Raw genomic sequence first — 5,674 nt, forward strand, 5'->3', positions numbered from 1 at the left:
TGCATTTTACCAAGGATGATGTCCTTCTCAAGGGATTGACCTCTGCTGATAATGTGTCCAAAATACATGCGATAAGGTTTCTCATTTCTTGTTTATAGGAACATGACCATCCTTCCTCCAAGATAAAGTTGTTTGTTCTTTGTATTACACAGGGTTCTCTAGAGAAATAAAACCAGAATGCTAATAATTTTATATATATTTATACAGATAGATATATAACATAAGAAATAAACAATTACTTATATTATAAAGCAGCACAAATGGCTTAGTGCAAATCACTCCCGTGAGACATTTGCAGCCCTTCAAGTCTTGAGGGCCACTGGGTAGTCTTCTGTAGAGCAATTCAGGCTATGCGGGCACAGGCAGCAAACAGCAAGGCAGGTCACCAACAGTCAGCCAGATGACAAGGTCCAACAGTCCCCAGCTCAAGATATGCAAATTCCAATGGTGTGGCAAAGCAGGACTTGAAGGAACCTCAAATTACAGCGACACAGTCCACGGGTTAGGTGTCCCACAGGTAGTGTAGCTTGCAAATTGAGGAACAGAACAAGCAAGGCAGCCTCACACTGATCTGATGATCAAAGAGCAAGAGACAAGAAAGGCAAGGCTCACTGAGATTTTTATCTCTCCGGCCTTCAATTAATCCTACATGTGTTTATCGGCCAGGTTGGCACAATAAACTAACTACCTCATTCTTCTTGCAGCCCATGGCCTTTTTAATACTTTTTGCCAATTCCATAATTCAAATGCAGCAATTCTCTTCCAGATTTCCTCATTCATTGTCCAGATTTCACATATATATGAAGTGATTGAAAAATAATATGGTTTACATCTCTGTAAGTCATAATTGACACCTATTAAACAACCAGCAAAAATCAAGGAATACAAGTCTTTTAAACATTTTTTTATGTAAGGTAAAACCAAACCGAGATAAAAAAAGAAGTGCTGTAACTTTTATGGACACATTTACTATTAAAAAGGACAAGAATGAAAAACCAAAATTATGTTAGAAGATATTCTGAAACTTGCCATTGATTGTAGTATAGCTGAAGTGAATGGAAGAAAAAGAGCTGAACAGAAGGGTTTAAAGGCCAGCTTGAGAATATTAAATTATGTTTTATAATGACCTGAAGTTAGAAAACCGTAGTGGAAGAACATGTTTAGTATATCTTAATCTGAAAGAACTGAAGAAAAATTCAAGCCTTGAGGTTCAAGATTGAAGGATTCTATGGGCAAAATATTTAAAAATGTAGGAAGCATCAAGAAAATATGAAAGGAATGCAGTCACTTTACCAAAGAGAATTAGTCAATGTTGAATCACTTAAGGAGATAGCATACGCTATCTAGAACTGATGAAAACGGAGGAAGAAGTCCACGACGAACTGGAGGCATTGATGAAGAACTAGCTTCCAGGAATCGTCAGAATACCACCTGATATGTTTCAAAAAAGAGATGCGATGCTGGACGTGTTCATTCTGCCGTGAAAAGAAATTTGGAAGACAACTCTCTGAAGAACTGATGGGAAGAGAAACATACATATTTGTGCCCATTCCAAGCAAAGATGATCCAACAGTATGTAAAAGTGATTGAACAATATTATTAATTTTACATGCAAGTATAATTATACTGAAGGTGATCTAAAAATACTGGGACAGTCTGTCAAAGAGGATCTGCCAGAAATACAAGCTGGATTCAGAAGGGAACATTGAACAGGGACTATCTTTGCTGGTGTCTTAGAGGAATAACCTTGCTTGCTAAAAGCAAAGAGGCCCTTAAGCACTAACTTACAAAGCTGAAAGACTACAGTTTACAGGCTAGATTGCACCTCAATAGAAAGAAAAGAGAAATTCTCACAACTAGACCAATATACAACTTCACAATAAAAGGAGCAGACTTTGAAGTTGTCAAGATTTCATTTTACTTGAGTCCACAATCAATGCTATTGGAACAGCAGTCAAGGAATCAAATGATTTTTTTCCCCATTAGGCAAATCTACTGACCCTTAATTTTCAATTGCTTCATGTGAACATAAAAACTGAACAATGAATGAGGAAGCCCAAAGAAGAATGTATGCCTTTAAAGTATGGCATTGATGAAGAATAACGAATGAACTGTTCGAAGAAGAAAAAAAACTTTGTTGGAAGAAGTAGAGCCAGAATGCTTCTTATAAGTAAAAATGGTTACATTACACATATAGAGAGGCCAGTCCCTGGAGAAGGACATCATGCTTGTTAAGTACAGGATCAGTGAAAAAGAGAAAGATCTAGTATAAGCTGGTGAGGCAAAGTGGTTGCAATAATGGCGTTAACCATAGCAGTGATTATGTAGATGGTCCAGGGCTGGGCAGCATTTCCTCTAGTTGTGTATCAGATCAGTGCACGTCAGAAATGATTTGATGACACAACAGCAAGTACCACCACTTGTCTGTCACTCTGTGGGCTGTGATGGTTGTGTGTTGCTGTGATGCTGGAAGCCACGTCACTGGTCTTTCAAATGGCGGTTTCAGTGGAGCTTCCAGACCAAGAACAGACACGAAGACGGAATCAACAGCCCCCTTCTGAGGAAGTAGCCATTGAAAATCTTAGGCAGTAGGGGCATCGAAAGAGAGGAGAGTCCTCAGTGAGTTGGATCGACACAGTGGCTGCAAGCTTGGGCTCAGGCACAGGAACAATTGTGAGGCTGGCGCAGGACCGTGCAGTGCTTTGTTCTGTTGTGTATCGGAGCTCTGTGGGTCAGAGCCTGCTCGATGGTACCTAACAACAACAGCAGCTAACGCGATCCACTGATATGTAGACATTCATCCCCAGACCTTATTACACACATTTTCTACGTCTGCGCGTAGATTGATATAATTCTGTAGAATCACTGTATGTTACCATTATCCGTTACATAGATAATTTTTTTTACTATTTTCTTTGGAAGGATATTTGGGTTATCAAAGTATATTTTTTATTATTATGCAATAACCTGACATTAAAGCCTTACATGTTTAGCTTAGACCAGAGACTAGTCCTACGTCACTAGACTAGGTGTTTAGAACCAGGAAACAACTCGCAGTTCTGTCTTCTCAAACACACACTGTCTAGACTCCTCTGCTGAGTTCACTTGTGGTTTGGATGACCTCAGCCTGCAACAGTTGGAACCAGGTCAACAAGGCGATGCAGCCTTCAACTGCCCAACACTTGGCATGGGTTGATTAGATTGCTGCAAAGACCAGCTCTGTAACTGAATCACTGCAGAGGAGAATGAAGTCAAGGTCAGCAGGTCATGTGGCAGACTACAGAAAACTTGCAAGGTAGTCAGGCTCTATATGAGACCGTTGGCTCAACTCTAAAAACCAAAGATCAATGAGCCAGCTGCAGGATCCAGACTCAGCAAGAAACAAGCAAATGTTCTCACAGTGCCCACTTATATAGTAAGTAGGCTATACTGTCTTGAGGACAGTTCCTTCCAATCACTTCAAACCCGTGACCTGAGGAAAGGGGTTGGACTTGCTCACGGTGGATCCCATCACGGAGGTGTCATGTCTCATCATGGGGGATTACGAGGTCTCAACTGTTAAACCATTGAGAATGCTGCTCCAGCCACTTTGACAGGAAACCTAACTGTCCTAAATTCTCTCTTTGTCTAAACGTCTTCCTCCCCTATAATATTAGTGTGCCTTGATTTTCAGTAGGATCTGCACTAGAAGTCTCTTGATTATGATACCAGACTAGTGACTCACAGTCCAGGAGCTGGCATGGTTTGAAAAAAAGATAATTCCTGTGACTTGATCCATGGATTTGGAACTTTCCAGCCCCAACCATTGTCTGAATCATTTCCTTGAAGTAAATCTACATGTTCATACCAAAAAAAAAAAAGATAATTCTAACTCTAATACCTGTGTTAGCCAATATTCATGGTAATAGTTGAAATTTCAGTCTAAGAAGCAAAAAAATTTTTCTATGTCATTTGTCTAGACAATAACTCAAGTATATTTTTATGGATAAAACACTTAATCAGAGGGGTTAAACTATCTTTATTTTTAAATCATAAGACACTTTTGTGATATTTTTGGCACTGTCTTAAATATGCAACTGTTTTTCTAATATGAAAATACACTCCCAAGTTTCTGAAAACAATTCAATGTACTTTGATACAGATTTATTAGTTAGGCAGTATAACACTGCAAGGTATGTGTGTTAGTCTGGGTACTTTCGAGAAACAAATCTATAGAAACTCATGTATAAGAGAGAGTTTTATATAAAGGTTAAGTGTACATCAAGAAAACATCCCAACCCAATGCTGCCCTAGCCCACAAATCCAACATTAACTCATGTGTCCAACACCAATCCACAAAGTCCTCCTTCATCTCACAAAACACATGCAATGACACCGACTATAGGAGGAAAGCCGAGTCAGTGACTGTGTAAGCATCTCAGTCCTGGCAGGGGTCTCCACACGGCTGCTCCAGCACCCAGGGCTGCATCTGGGTAGGTCCGTGTGGCTTCTCCTCAGGGATGTCTTGCAGGAAGTCAGCCTTGCCAGCTAAAGCAGGGAACTGACTAAGGCAGCTGCACCCTGGTCCGACCATCAGAAAACAAGAGACCTGAGAACTCAAAAGGTGAGGCTCACTGAGCCATTTATCCCTCTGCCCTTCAATTAACACCACATGTGTTTATTGGCCAGGTTAGCACAATAAACTAACTACCTCAGTAAGCTTGGTAACCTGTTGGCTGGCTGGTACACAGTGGTAGAAGAGGAATAGAATTCCCTTTTTCTGTTCAAACAACTGTCTCTTGGTCTCTGTACCAGTTTCATCAGTATTATTTGCTGAAAATTCAATGATAAACCATCATCCTTCCTGGCTCTAGCAGCATGCAGTCTGGGGGTGACAGTGGAGAGAACAAATAGATAATTACAATTCAGCGTGGTAAAGGAACCCAGCAGAAAGTCCATGTTGTGGGAATGGTAACTGTGCTCAAAGGCTGAGCAAAGTGCATAGTAACCCAAATTTTTTTGCTTAGAAGTGCCCACATATGGTTTAAGACCTTACTGTCACCAAACTTTGAAACTTTATTTTGTAAGTATAATGGTACAATACAGCATGCTTGTGGATAGAGAAAATATATCGTATTTACTAAGAGTTTCAAAAAGTTCATGGGAAAATCCCATGATCATTTGATTCAATTTTCCATACAAATTTTTAGGATGCCTCTATATGTCTGTCAATCTTTGCCAGCAAATTAAAATAGTTCACACAATGCCCATGAACACAGAATTCCAGTATATACATGAATAGGGGTTCAATGTGACTCAAATCAAATTCAAAACAAACAAACTCTCTGCCATCTGGTCAATGGCAACTCATAGCAACCCTATGGGATAGGGTATATATATAACTGCCCTTTGAGTTTCTGTGATAATTGTTAATGGGAATTGAAAGCCCTGTCTTTCTCCCTTGGAGCGGCTAGTGGTTTTGAACTTCTGAACTTGAGTATCACAGCCTCATGCATCACCACTGTGCCACCAGGACTCCTAAATGCAAAATAAGCAGTTCTAAAAAATGGCATGATGGAGGCCTCTGACCTTCTCTTCAGTGGAGACCATTACCATCAGCATCAGATGGAGGCTAATTACTATAATACAAAGGCTAGTTAGACATACCTACTTTTAAGCCAATTATTTTGACACT

The sequence above is a fragment of the Echinops telfairi genome, unplaced genomic scaffold (assembly GCF_000313985.2).
Source record: "Echinops telfairi isolate 266 unplaced genomic scaffold, ASM31398v2 ScPeMD7_5868;HRSCAF=6743_0, whole genome shotgun sequence".
NCBI lineage: Eukaryota > Metazoa > Chordata > Mammalia > Afrosoricida > Tenrecidae > Echinops > Echinops telfairi.